This window comes from Marmota monax, unplaced genomic scaffold (genome assembly GCF_021218885.2).
Source record: "Marmota monax isolate L192 unplaced genomic scaffold, Marmota_monax_Labrador192_F-V1.1 WCK01_AAM20220418_F8-fsc00087, whole genome shotgun sequence".
Classification (NCBI taxonomy): Eukaryota; Metazoa; Chordata; class Mammalia; order Rodentia; family Sciuridae; genus Marmota; species Marmota monax.
The window spans coordinates 7,611,523-7,626,332 of record NW_026693476.1 but is presented as its reverse complement, the minus strand read 5'-3'; the positions used below and the strand labels follow the sequence as shown (position 1 = coordinate 7,626,332).

The window sequence follows — 14,810 nt, the reverse complement described above, 5'->3', positions numbered from 1 at the left end:
AATTGCTATCCACTGTCCAACCTGTCATCGCTGTAAGTTTGGATGACTTGACCAACTCCGTCCACATGCTTTGAAAATTCATTAGTATCTGCTGTGTAGTCTGAAATGAAAGGTGTCCAAATGAGGCAGGGTTGAGGCAACTGGCAGGGTTTCCCAGGTACAGTAGATTGTCAACAGAATGTTCTTTTAGCTTGCAAATTGAACTTTCATTTTCTGTCTAGGTGGAAAATGTTAGGTAACAGTTATTTTACTTTTTCCTTTGTAAAATACTTTCTCATGTCCCCTTCCAATCTGAGAACATGAACCCATTATTCCCAGTTGAAATGTTCAGCAGTACGATTTTAAAAATAATAATAAGCCTTTTTTTAAGATTCTTCTTGGTACCATGGCAACTTAGGAGATTCTCTCTCTCTCTCTCTCTCTCTCTCTCTCTCTCTCTCTCTCTCTCTCTCTCTCTCTCTCCTTGCCCCTCTCCCTCTTTCTCCTCCTCTTTTTAACAAAAGAAGTAAAATCTTCAGGATCATGACCTCATGAGATCTTGCTCAATCTGAACCCTGAAAGTTATCTTTGCATTTCAGACTCTTTTATGTTTGTTTATTCATTTTTTTTTGTTGTTTGTTTTTTCCCTTCACTACCAGAGATTGAACCCAGGGCCTCACACCTACAAAGCAAGCATTCTACTGCTGAGATATATCTCCAGTGGTATTCTGAGATAGAGCTTCACTAAGTTGCCCAAGTTGGCCTTGAACTTTCTATCCTATTGCCTCAGTCTCCTGAGTAGCTGGCATCACAGGGCTCACTGCATAGGGCTTCAGACTCATTTTAGAAACGTAGATGTTTATCTGCTCTTGTTCACTTATTTTTTTGCTTCTATGCTCACATTCCAAGCACTCAAAAGTTTAAGTTTGCAAAGATCATATGCAAGTTGTCATCCCAAACCCCCTGATGTAGGAGATGTAAAGTGGGCTGGAGCTCTGATGAGATGCAGTGTGAATGGAAGGATGTGGTAAGGGGCCTGAGAGCTGTGGAGGTGACTACTGGCACAGTCAGCACCTACAGCCTAATGAAGACAGCACATGAGCTTGGTTGGCACTTTGCAACCTTGGGAGAGCTGACAGCCAAGTTCCTGCACACTGTGCATACTTCCCAATGTTCTAGCCACCCAGGCAGGCTTTGGAGTTAGGCAACTGTTTCTTGTAAGACTAAAGCCTCTGCCTCACTCACACCTTCTCATACCCCTGTACTACCATCATCGTTTTTCAAAATAACTAAATATAAATGAGTTCCCACTCCTGATGATTTTTGTTTGGATTTCTTAACAATGCTACAGTTTCTGCTCACTCCCCACTTTATATTTTCATTTGCCTTCTCTAGTACCCTTCTTCTTTTGAGGCCAATTTATTGATAACCATTCCACCAAATAGCTGGAGGGCAATTCCCTTCCTTATAAAATTTATTCTGAAAACAAATTACTTAATTAAAATAGTCTTGGGCCTTTCATCTAAAGCAATGGGCAATGTGTTTTGAAGTATCCGGGCCTGTCGACTCTCTAGGGAAACCTGGAACTAAATGTGTTTATCTTCATTTCTGTGATTCAGCCACCCCTCTGCCTCTTTGGCTTCCCTACTATATGATTGCTTTGGGGGGATTTGAAGACGCACTTCCAGAAGTTCAAGTTAGTAGGGATAATTCTCCATTGAACTCAGACTGGAGACTGACAGTTTCTTGCCAGGGAGCAATCAGTGACCACAGGACTAAAGTGGTTGCCAAGATTCAGGATTTGTCTGAGTGGTCCTGATAGCTAATAGCCAACAAAGGAAGCCTATCCAGACTCTCCTGGGAGCTGTTGGGCACAGTTGGTTTACTGAAGACGGTGATTTTCGCAATTTTGTGTTTTGCCAATCATTTTGGCAGGTTAAAAATCCCCAGAGGCCAATTTATCCTGCAGACTGCCACCTGCCAATGCAAAATAAAAAACTTATGTATGTTTGCTAGGAAGAAAGTCAAAGTTTTTATAAGAAGACAAGGACAATGTCTTCAAATTTCCAAGACCTGATGGTATCAAACCATATTGAAGTTCTTTGATTCCAGTCTTGGTATTGTCCTTAGAAAGTGAATCTGTCTCATAAGTACAACCAGGGATTGATGATAGGCATATTGAATTCTTCATTTTTTTTTTTTGGTAGTAAGAATTGAAGACCCTTTACCACTGAACTATACCCCCCACTACCCCTTCTCATCTTTATTTTGAGACAAGGTCTTGCTAAGATGCTGAGGATGGCCTCAAACTTGGGATCCTCCTGTCTCAGCCTCCCAAATCACTGGGATTACAAGTGTGGGCCACCATATTCGGTGAACTTTAAAGCATGATATAGAAAGGAGTAGCAGTAACCTAAGCTCCTCAAGTGTTTAGAATTCATTGAATAGTTCACTGATGATTTAATAAAAGTGTTTCTCTCTAGAAATTGGTGGGCAAAGAAGGGAGAATGCAAAGTGGTCACCAAATGGCCAGACATCCAAACACTGTTTCAGGGCAAAGTCTTCAAGTGAGTAGGGATAATTCTTCATTGAACTCAGACTGAAGACTGACATGGTTTCTTGCCAAGTCAAAGAAAAGAAAACTGGGCTCTAGGATTCTCTTGTGCCTTTCTAAGGTTAAGTCAGCAGTTTCCTGAGCCACAGCTTCTGCTTACTCAGAATGCATTTGTTCAGGCAGTGCAGCTGGGTCTGATATCAAAGTGTTGGCTAGTAAGAAAAAAATCAAAATAATCCCCATTAAGTTCCCATTATCTTAAAAATTAGAAACTGAAATGAGAGACTTCCAGCGTGAGCTGAGCAGCAGGAGGGCACCTCTGATGGATGCGGCCCTCTGTGAGGATGTCACTGACATCACCACAGGCAAGCCGAGTGCCTGAGCGCCTCAGAGCAGTATCTCTGGAAGCAGCCAAGATTGATCAGACACTTCAGGACTCAGAAGCCATGATGAAGAGACCATGAAGCAGTCCAGAATTGAGGCTGGCACTGAGGAGACCCTCAGCCTGAAGGGTGATTGTCTTTTACCATGAATTTTGTTAAATGTGCCTTCGAATCTCTGTCGGAATAGATTTAACTAATATGGTGCTCCTTAAGGTTTTCTGTCAACTCTATGGTTCTAAAACTGGATTCTCATCATATTACAGGTTGAGGAAGCTTTTATGTGAAGATGGGAACTGGGGAATGCTTACTTCCCTGGCAATGAGCAACTGTGGAAACACTCTTCTCAGACCTGGCAAATGACTTCTACTGTTTTCTGTTGAAATACTACATCTCCTCACCCAGTCTGCATCACATCTTGGCACTGCATGGCCCAGTGATACTGCATCGTCTCGTGGCACAGAGCCAAGAGTGTGCCCGGCAGTGCTTAGTACCATATAGGGAATCCACGAGCCCAGGGCTTTCCAGGCTCGCTCCCTCCATCATGCTCCTACTGGAGCAAAGATCATCAGATTGCAAGTCCCAGTGTTATTATTACCCTGATGTGTAATAAATCTGTGTGGTGCAATAAATTAAGGCAAGGCTCTGTTCTCACTTTACAGGCTGCCAATAGTTTTATTGTAACAGCTTGGAGATACGAGTTTCCCTTTTTCGGTAGACTAGAGGAAGCTGTGAAATTTGAAGAGAGAACAAAAGGATAGTTGCCTGTGGTTTTCAAGACAGGTATTATACAAGAGCCGAGCTCATCAGGACATCCGACACCAAACATTTTTGTGCTTAATGGTATTAAAGGACTGTGAAGCCTTACAATGTCCACCAGAATTCATTTAAATTCATTTTCACATCAATGTCTCCCTGCTGTGTTCTGCTGAGCTGACCTCCCACACCAGACTTACGGACTTTCTTTTGGTGATAAACCTGAGCTGACTGTAAGATCACAGATTGGTTCTGGAACTCATTAAAGTCAGCAAATGAGCATTAGTGAGATACTCGCATACGCTGAAATTCTGATAACCTATTTTGGCAATTACAGCTTTGGGGATGAAGAGAGGGGTTCTGAGGAAACCCTCCAGCCTGCAACAGGATCCTGATCTATTTCAGATGTCTGTCAAGAGATGCACACACCCTGGCTTTTTTTCCGTCACACCATGCACCCCCATTACAGAAGGCAAGGGAAGGATTTGAGACATGATTCACCTCTTCCCTTGACCACATTCAAAGCCCAAGCAAGGCCTTTAATCACAGCCCCTGCGTATCTGACACTTCATTATTTTTATTTATTTATTTTTGTTAAGCACCCTCTAGTCTCTGGTTTAGGATATAGCCCTTACTTAAAAAAAAAAATAAAAAAAATAAAAAAAAAACCCTCAAATGTTAGTCAAAGTCTTCTTAATCCTTTGGTTACAGAGCCTTCATTCTATCTTCTCTTAAACCCACAGATTGCTGTCTTCTAAATTAGAATGCTGGCACTTGGCTTTATGTTCATTGTATCCCCTGAACATATTAAGCTATTGAACATACAACTGATACTCAATATGTATATTAATTATCTTTCAAAATAGTCTTCCCAGCTGGGTGCTGTGGCACACGCCTGTAATCCCAGTGGCTGGGGAGGCCAAGGCAGGAGGATCGCAAGTTCAAAGCCAGCCTCAGCAAAAGTGAGGTGCTAAGCAACTCAGTGAGATACTGTCTCTAAATAAAATATAAAATAGGACTGGGGATTGGCTTAGTGGCTGAGTGCCCCTGAGTTCAATCCCTGTACCAAAAAATAAATAAAAAGAAAAAGAAAAACACTCTTCCCAGCTCATTCTACAACCACTGGGTCTGTCCACGACCCCCCACCCCCAAATTCACCCTCATCCCTGCACTGTCTTGAGACAACTGGCCCTCTTTACGGCTTTCCAGCTCAAAATGATTGACTCCCTTGGTAATCCCCTCTGTAAAATGCTCACACATTCACCCTCACTTCTCCTTAGAAAATACATACTCTTTTGCTTGAGTCTCATTTATTAGCAGAAAAAGCAAACACAGGAAATTTTATTCTCTGAGTTTAGGTATTCTCTTTTTCTCTCTTCTTTCCCTTTAATACATTCTACCTCTAGTTAATCTATAACAAGCCTAATCAGTAGAAACTCTGGAAAAAGTGAGATCATAATTTGTGAATCTGGTTTGAATTTGGGATTTGCTCTCTCAGCGCAAAATTAATATTGTAAATTTACTGGAAGTGTGTTTTCCAAGTTCTGGAGTCAAACTGCTTTTTTTTTTTTTCTGCACAGTTTGGTATTCAACTTAACGAATTATCAAAAGAAGAAAAATATTTTTCCAACTCCTTTTCTGGCCTTTCCTCCTCCTCACTACTGCCCTCCACCCCTGCCCCAGTACACACACACACACACACACACACACAGACACACACATGGCCCTGAAGATGGGGAAGATGGATGGAGTCCTTTCTTGCATTCCCCTTAGGTTGTATCATTGTTTGGAAGTAATTGGTTCTCATCCAGAAGCAGATGTGGACAGAGTAAGGAGTTTTAGCTCAGCCATATAAAGTAGCATAAATCCCAGGCTCGGATCTTTCTTTAAGCTTCCTCTGGTGTTCCTCTCTGGTCTTCTTTCTAATAAATAAACAGATTCATGTTAACGGGCATTTACTGAGTGTTTACTTTATTCCCAGTATTGTATTTGTCCTTACATTATCTCATTTAACTCTGTTTTTGCTGTTTACAGTAGATATTAATATTCTCAATTTATAAATGAAGAAGCAAATATTCAGAAGCATTAGGTGACTTGTACTGAGTGGGAGAACCAAATTTCTGGATTCTAAGCCCACTGCACTTTCTATTATATAATTTCTTCTTGTTTGGTGTTTAACTTTGTGCTAACAGAACTCTATATTCAAGAACTGAAATTATCTACATAAGTTGGTTATTCTTAAATAATCTATAGAGTTCAAAAATCCTATAATAAATACCTTAGAAACAAAATTCCATTTAGGGTCTATCACTGACTCCTGATTTTGATCTAGTGAATGCTCAACGAGTCTTTTGTGAACACTTACCCAAATTGTGCACTGGAAATCTGAAGCACCAGGTTTTTAGGACAACTTAACAACCGGGTTCAATTAGGTATAATTATAATGTCCCAATAAAAAATGGGAAAAAAATTGGCTTCAATTGTTAGGCATCAAGGGAAGGAATAGGAAACTTTCTGATTCTGTAAGGTATTGGTAATGTGTTCCTTTATACCATAGAGAGTGAGTCTGAAAGTTATGTTAGTTCACCTTGTTGTAAACTAAATTGAAAGTACCAAGGCAATACGGAGGCAAAAACACCTTCCACCCAGATTTAACATTAAATAATGTTAGATTTTTAAAAAAGATATTTGGTTATGAAAAACCATTAATTTTCCCTATAAAAGTAGCTAATATTTTTATCAGCCCTTATTCTGTGTCAGTTACCATTATAAATTTTTATGTGTATCATTTACTCTTAACAACAACTCTATGAGGTGATTTTAAAACAATTTTTGGTTGTAGATGGACACAATACCTTTATTTTACTTATTTATTTTTATGTGGTGCTGAGGATCAAACTTAGTCCCTCACATGTGCTAGATAAGCACTCTACCACCGAGTTACAACCCCAGTCCTGGTATGAAGTAAATGTTATCCAAATTTTACACATATGGAGTCTTAGAAAGTTTAGTAATGTGCCCAAAGCCACGCAACTGATATGTGGTAGGATCAGAATTTGAACTTATACAGTATGGATTATAGATTCAGAGCCTGCATGTTTAACCACCTATAGGGTTATCAGATAAAATACAGGACATCCAGTTATATTAGAATTTCAGATATACAAATTCTAAATACTGCCTGGAACATATTTACACTAAAATATATATTTGTTTATTTAAAATTCAAATCTAAATCAGGAATCCTATATTTTTATTGTTAAATCTAATAACCCTATTAGATTTAATCATACTATTCTGCCTTCTGTAAATTCAGATGTCATATATTGGATTCCTTGATTTGCAGTTTACACATTTGAGTTTTGTTATAGAACAATGTTAATTCAGATCCATAAAGATGGTACAAACCCTCTTGGAGTCCTTTTCCCTCCACTTATTGAAGGCTGAGTTGGGCTGGTGACAGTCTTGTCCCCAATAGTACAGATAAGTGCAAGCTTTTCCTTCCAGATAAAAAAGGACTGCTTACTTTTGACATTCTGGCTCTCTGCCTACACAGGGCTCTCTTTTCAGCCAGTGTGTCCTGCCTGCCTGGTGCTCATCATTATCTAGCCTCTCTGGTGCAGGAATCCTTGACTCTTTCTAGGAGTTGCGGAGCTGCATGGGTGAGTAGCTGCTTTCTTCCAGATGACAAAGTTCACAGAAGGAAATGGAGAAGAATGAGCAGGATAGAGTTCAGCAGAAAAGAGTCTGCATATGAAGTCTTTTGAATTTATATATAAGTAGGCAACATATATGCCATCAAATAACTCCGTGTGTGTGTGTGTGTGTGTGTGTGTTGTTGGGGATTAAACCTAGGGTCTTGCACATGCTGAGCATATATGCTACCACTGAGCTCTACCCTCATGCTTTCATGCAATGTACACATGCACCTGCCTGGCTGCCTTCTTTCACCTACAGACAAGCTGAGCTGAAGAAATAACTGCTTTTAATGGACACCTAGAAACTAAATGTAGTGTCCCTCATATCATATCATGCATTAAAAAACAAGTATTGCTGGGTAAAATGGCGCGTGCCTATAATCCTAACTACTCAGGAGGCTCAGGTAGGAAGATCACATTGTAGTTCAAGACCAGCCTGGGTAACTTGCAAGGTCCTATTTCAAAATTTAAATAAATAGATAGATAGATAGATAGATAAATAAATAAATAAATAGGGCTGGAGATGTAGCTCAATAGTTGAATGCTCCTGGGTTCAATCCCCCATTAAACAAATACAAAATAAAGAACTTTTGGAATTAGCTGATATGTATTATCTTTTAACAATGTTTATAACTGAAAGTGATTGTTTATTTACAAGGTTGGATATTGATAGAATCATCTCTATTGTGAAGGTTTTGAAAAACTTTGCAAATATCATAAATTTTTATGATCCAGAATAAGGAAAATATTTATTATAACATTTCATCATGTTCAAGTTTCTGTAAACTGCATTACCTTTCATAGTTTTTTATGAAGGCCCTCTGAAATTTTAGACTTTTTAAAGTACATATTACAGATAATAACACTGAGGCTGCAAGAGATTAAGCAATTTGCGGAAGCAGTTGGTAAGTAGCAGAACCTGCATTTAAACCTATGTCATCTCATTCCAGGGATCATATACATAATTACTGCACAACAATGTCTCCACATCATAAGATTAGTAGATCTAACTTCTGAGGTGAAGAGCAGTTTTTAAAAAAAATTCAAATCTGTTGGGACTTTCACTTCAAAGACAGGAAGCATTCTCTTGGTTACATAGTAAAGAATCTCCAGGAGGTGGAGCAGGTGGGTGGTAAATAGCCTAAAGGGTGGGACTGAATTAGATGCAGTATTACTAGTACACAGAGTATGCCATATGGACTCCCTATCCAAGTTGGACACCTGAACTTACCTGTCTCCAGGTTCAATGAGACAAGACCACTGATCACTTGCTGAGATGTCACAGTAACGCCAAGTTGCCAAAAGAGATCCTAAATGTTTGCTCATTTTCTGTGCTAATCTCAAGATTCACTGGTAATAAACAATTTGTGCATTAGTACCAATCTGTGGACCACATTTTACGTTAGCACTAATATCGGTAATATCAGCTCAGCACATAATTAATTAAAATAAACAAATAACTAATGACTTAGATGGCTGGCTTATATTCTCATGTTCTTTCTCTTTCATTCTCAGCACTCATATTCACTGAGAATATAGCAATGAGAAAAATGGATCAACTTGCTATTTTCAAGGAACTTACATTTTAATTCAACCAATGTTTTGATACCTGAAGATTCAGGTACCTCTTTGAGGCCTTGCCAATTACTAGCTCTGTGATTTTGTACAAATTTATTGAATCTCTCCAAACAAGTTTTTCCCTCTAAAAATGAGGCTAATAATACTGAATTTAATGTTTTTTGATAACTGGAATCATCCTGAAACTGTAAAAATGCATGCCAAAGCCAGGTCCTGTCTTTACCATATGTTCTTGAAGGCAGGAATCATATCTTTCCTATCTTTGTATCCTCAGCAACAAGCAGAAGTCCTTGGTAAATGGCAAGCCTCTGCTAAGGTGTATTGAATAAATGTGCATAAGGTCCTCAGTGTATAAGGTACATTTTGTTTAAAAACGGAATGGGATGGAACTCAGTGGTGCAATACTTGCCTGGCATGCTCAGGGTCTTAAGTTTGATATCCAGCACTGCAAAAATTAATTAATTAATTATTTAAAATACTATACCTGCTTTTCAAATTCTTAAATTCTATTGTGCCAATAGGAAAAGTACATCAAATATTGCCCGGCATAGCCTATGTAATCCTACTCTTGGGTTACAGGCTTCTAACAGTTCAAGCTCTAAAAATACATTTTCTAAACATTTATTAGATAGAAAGCTCTTTTTATTGATTTATATCACAATCTGATACAAATCCGCTTCTTAAAGGCCTTTCCCACAAATTGATCCTGGAAGTGGCTATGCTGGTCCTGCCAGTTCTAAGTATACCCACACTGTCTAGGATTACAAGCTCTAATGGAATTGCCAAGGTATCCTAAGTTGGGGAAGCATCTGGAAGAAATTCTCAGCCAGTAATAACAAGAAAAGAAATACTTTCATAACAGCAAAGTTTCAACAAAGCATATGTTTCATTTGGTGGCTATTTCATAAGGTGCAGGACTAACATTGCAAGAGGTACAAATACAATTAACATGCAGTGACCTGCAAGGAGTGTCATTTAGTAACAGGAATATAAGGAATACACAAAATATACCACAGGTAAGTAGAAATAGAAACTGTGGGGACTTCAGAGGAGGAGGAAATTAGAAAAGGCTCCAGGTAGGAGCTGTGATATGGGACAGGCCTTCAACAGATTTGGGTTCTGGTAGAGGGAATTGGAGGCATCTGTGGCAGACAGAGTTTAATAAACTGATAGAATAATAGCAAGTAGTTCACTTTACATATAAGGGTATGGTGAAATGTAAGACTGGAAAAGTGGGGGGAGATACATAACTGGGTAAGTGTCAGAGTGAAGTGTTTGTGCTTAATTTGATAGGGAACTACTAATAACTTCTAGAATAGGTGGAGTCATGATATGATCATTGCTTAGGAAGACGATTTTAGCAAGAACATAAGATGGACTGATGGAAAAGCAACTAAGCAGGAGTCCAAACAGAAGTAAAACAAAAGTTTAGATTAGGAGTAAATCAATACCTGATCTAGCTGGGCATGATAGCACACACCTATAATCCCAGAGGTTTGGGAGACTGAGGCAGGAGGATTGTGAGTTCAAAGCCAGCCTCCTCAGCAACTTTTTGAGGCCCTAAGCAACTTGGTGAGACCCTTGTCTCAAATAAAATACAAAAAAAGGGGCTGGTGATGTTGCTCAGTGGTTAAGTGCCCCTGGGTTAAAAAAAAATCAATACTAGAATTATGGCAATGTAGCTTCAGAGGAAGGAGCAGATGGAAGAGCCATTGGGTAGGAAATATCTATAACTGTGCTACACAGGTAGCCCTTAGCTTATGCAGCTATTTAAATCTAAATTTAATTAAAATTATTCAAGATTTGGAATTCAGTACCTCATTGTATTGGTCACATTTCAAGTGCTCATTAGCTACATGTGGACCATTGCAGATAAAGAACATTTCCATCATGGCAGAACAATTGGATTGTGCAGATCACAACACACTTTGGGGACTAATTGAGCATAGGGGTGAGGAAGAAAAATTAAAGGATGTGGAGGCTTTGACAGCTCAGTGACTGAGAAGAGGGTGCTATGAGCAGCAAAGGGAAAGTCAAGAGGAGGAAGAACCCAACATTGGAGGAAAGATATTTTTTAGCTTCGATCAAACACTAGGTAAGAGTGTGTCCATGGTGTGGGGAAAGCGAAATATCCAGTGGGTCTCCCAGTGTTTATAGAACAGCCTAGGCTGTATCTGCCTGGCTTAACCCGTTCAGCGTTCAGTTTCTCCCTGGTCTGTGCAGTTACCTACAGAGTACTAGTAGGCAGTCGGGCCCTTCAGTGTCTCCCTGTTCACACACCAGGATGAGGACTGGAGCCCAAAGGCTTTGCTGTTTCCCTAGCTCTTTGGTGCCAGCTGGAACGCTTTTTCCCTCACAGATACTTTGTGCTTCCTCTTCCCTGATGGCCTTACTTCCCCATGCTTGATCCTTGGAAAGTCCCCTGGCCCTCACTCATTGGATTGCTTCCTCTGCGTTTCTTCCCACAGGGACCACCACTTTTTACTTGCTTTCTCTTCCCTCCCAGTTCAGATTCCAAGATCTATTTCTATAATCACTTCCTTGGGTAATTGACCCCTCCCATTGACTTTCACCAGCAAAACCCAGCCCTGATCAAATCCAAGTCTCCTCCAAGTCCCAAGCAATGGAGGGTGGCTGGAGGAAAATCCAGCCACCACACTGTGTGGTCTCACTTTATGACCACCAATTCAAGAGTCCTTAGTACTGTCCACACTATGCTTCTCTAGTCACTCTTCCACTATTAACCCAGCCATCAGGCCCTGAATCTAAGAATCGTGATCTTATTGTTTCCTCACATACTGTCCAAGTCCAAATCCACTGCAATCAAAAGGTATCTAAATAAAACTAAAACGAATAAAACACATTACAAAGCAGCCCTTTTCTCACCTTGTACTCTGCTGCCATCCTAGCTCAAGCTAACAAGAAAAGCCTCCTTGCTGGTCTCCTGTGGGCCTTTGTGATTCTCCATTGTGTACTTCTCTCTCTCACACACACACACACACAGCAAGACTTTTAAAAACATGAATCAGATGTAGTCATTCCTGGACTCACCCTCCTCCCAGACCTTCCTGTTGCTCTTATAATGACCCATAGGCTCCACAGGATCTGGCTACTTGCCCACCTTTTGAGCCTAACTATTCCTGCTCTCTGGCAGGCTGACAATGCTCAGCCATACTGGCCTTTTGCTGTTTCTCAACACGGCAGGGGCATCCACATCTCTAGGTTTATGGCAGTTTTTCTTTCAGCCTGGAAAGCCGTTCCTCTTCTCTATCCCTTAACTTCCTAGTTTCATTCCTTCATATCACCCACGTATGGGCACAAAGGTCTCCTCTGTGAGGCAGCTTATAATTTCACTCTATCCCCTACTTTATTTTTCTCACACCCCTTACCACTACCTGAAATTTTTGTCATTTGTTCCTTTCCCCTCTCCCACCCCGTTAGTATGCAAACTCCACGAGTGCGTTTGCTTGTCTATGGCTTTACCCTCTGTGCCTAGAACAGCGCTCAATTAGTACTTGTTGAATGGTTGCGTTCCCTCCAAATTCTATTCCTCCTGAATCTCTGACCCTTCGTCATTTTATTTCCGGCTTCTCCTCTCTCTGCAAAGCCAAAAGTACCGGTTCCTGCGCATTACAGTAGTTCTCGCTCACTATCCCTCCCGACGCTGCTCCTTTAAGCGGACTCCAAAACGCCACTGGGAAGGCGGAGTCGAAACCTGGTAGTCGGCGACTCGGAGGGGCGGGGCGGTCTAGGGGGCGGTGCCTGCGTGCTGCGTGCGTGCGCGTTCAGGAGGCGCCGCCGCCGCCGCTCCCGAGGCCGCCGCCGCCGTCGCCGCCGCGCAGAGCCGGAGCCGGAGCCAGAGCCACGGCCGAGAGGAGGGAGGAGGAGGAGGAGGTGGTGGAGGAGGCGCCGGACCCGGGGGGTGAGTGAGGGGCGGGGAGCCCCAGCCGGCCTCAGAGGGAGCGGGGGACGCGGGTCCGCCGAGTTGGGGCTGTGGCGGCTCACGCTGCGGGTTAGTCCTCTGGCTCCCCCTTCCTCCTCCGCGTTCCCTCGGTGTCCGGGGCGGCGGCCCGGGGGCCTGGCCGGCGGGAGGGGCTGGGGTTGTAAGGCCCGGCAGCCGCCGCCGGAGCCAGAGCCAACCACGCCCGCCAACCAAGCCGGTCGACTGTGGCTGGGCCTGCGGGAGACGGTCGGGAGGGGCCGGGCCGGGTGTGGGAGAGAAAGAGGACATTGTGTCCCCCACCCTCCAACTCTCCGAGGTGTCATGGCACAAGCCTATTTCCCTCGCCATCTCCTCGGACGCAGTGCCCTCGCCCCTCGCTGCCTGAGAGATGAAGAAGACTGGACTTAGCGGCTTTTTTTTTTTTTTAAACTCTTGCTGTCCCCAGTCTAGGGTCAGAGCTTCCTGCAAACCCAGCTTGCCCTTTGGGGGCACACGAGGAGGGGGTCAGAGCGTTTGGTGCATTTTCTGTCCTCTGTCCCCTGCTAGAGAGGTGAGGGTGGACTGTGGCATGGCTCTCGGCACTTCTGTCAGGGATCAGGGTCCCCCTTTCCTTCCTGTTCCCCCAGTGGATAGGCTGACATCTCTACATGCCACTCCACCTCTCAGCCCCTTTCCCGCCCTCTTTCACCCATGTCTTCTGTGGCATGCCATGTGTTCGCCTTTTCTACGTTGGATTTTCTTGGGTCTTTGCTACCCTCAATTTTGTTAGGAAAGAGGTCACAGTGTGTTTCTTGTCTTCCTTCAATCTAGGGTTTGTTAGGAGTGTTGGATTGGTAGGATTGTCGCTTATGCCTTTACTCAGGAAGTTAAGGACAGTTTCTTCAGCTAAGTTGTGTAATTTGCTGCTGTAGGGAGAAGAGGAGGGAAAGACAGTTGTACCTAAAAAATGAGATCTCAAAGGGCTGAAAACCACAGAGTTTAGGGGACCTTTGACCTCAGAAAAAGAACTATCACTGAAGAGTAACCTATTCTTTCTTCAGATGGAAAATCATTTTGTCACTGCTTTGAAGGGAGGAAGGTATGAGAAATGAAATAACAGGGCAGGAGGTTACTGGGCCACAGTCTTACAGGTAGCACTCTTTTTTGCTTCTTGGGTGGAAGATGATGATTCTGTTTTTATTATAGTAAGAAAAAGGTGTCAGTTCTTATATTTAACTTGGGGAACTTACCTTCAAGAGCATGCTGAGGGCAGTCTCACAAGTGATGCTGCTGGAAACAGGATTTGGAAACTTTCTTGGGGTTTCCTGTCAGAATGTGTGTGTGTGTGTGGGGGGCTATGTATAGTTTTTCTTTTCTTTTGATGTAATTGATTTCTGCAATACTTTGACATAATAAACACCAAAGTAGGCTACATACTCATTTCTGTCTTTATTATGCTTTACTGTAACACTTTTGAAATTATATTTATAATGTGTGATATTGTGTTTTAGTGTGGTATTTTTGTGAATCTTGTTATGTTACCATTTTGAATTAGGTTCTACTTCAAATATGAATAGATGTAAACTATTGAGGACTGTACATATTTGGTATTTGTTGAACGAATTAAGTGATTTACAAAGATATGTCTTCTGTCCTTTTTAGAGGTACCTTATGTTAAGATATTGCATTTTACTCCTACTATATAAAATGGCAATTCTTAATCTTTTCTAGGCCACTGACACCTTTGAGAATGTGATGAAATATATGGACCATACCTCCCCCCAAAAAGTAACAAGCATTTGTGCACAAAATTTTACATTCAGCTTTAGGGATCTTTTGAAGCCAACCTTGGATACTGTCTTTTTTTAATATTTATTTTTTAGCCTTAGGTGGACACAATATCTTTATTTTATTTTTATGTGGTGCTGAGGATCGAACAGAGT

At 41.6% G+C, this 14,810-nt stretch overlaps 1 protein-coding gene and 1 long non-coding RNA gene across 14 annotated transcripts in view; one reads left to right on the top strand and one right to left on the bottom strand.

Annotated features, from left to right (window-relative positions):
* Positions 1-4,345: 4,345 nt before the first annotated feature.
* LOC124101957 (uncharacterized) lies at positions 4,346-12,677 on the bottom strand. 2 transcript variants are annotated; one of them, XR_006854757.2, is made up of 3 exons: positions 12,429-12,677; positions 8,599-8,717; positions 4,346-5,591 (listed from the first exon to the last, which is right to left on the bottom strand). It is a non-coding gene; the product is annotated as an uncharacterized LOC124101957 (long non-coding RNA). The 2 variants fall into 2 exon arrangements; XR_006854755.2 differs by having other exon boundaries at positions 11,832-12,675.
* Positions 12,678-12,719: 42 nt separating this feature from the next.
* Rap1a (RAP1A, member of RAS oncogene family) overlaps positions 12,720-14,810 on the top strand; it is an 86,451-nt gene continuing 84,360 nt past the window's right edge. For 5 of the 12 annotated variants that reach the window (XM_058583617.1, XM_058583619.1, XM_058583624.1 and 2 more), the window contains exon 1: positions 12,721-12,867. The gene's annotated coding sequence lies outside the window, so the exon portion shown is untranslated. Of the gene's footprint in view, positions 12,868-12,900; positions 12,958-14,810 lie in introns of those variants that run through there. The other 7 variants (XM_058583627.1, XM_058583615.1, XM_058583630.1 and 4 more) reach the window with 7 other exon arrangements.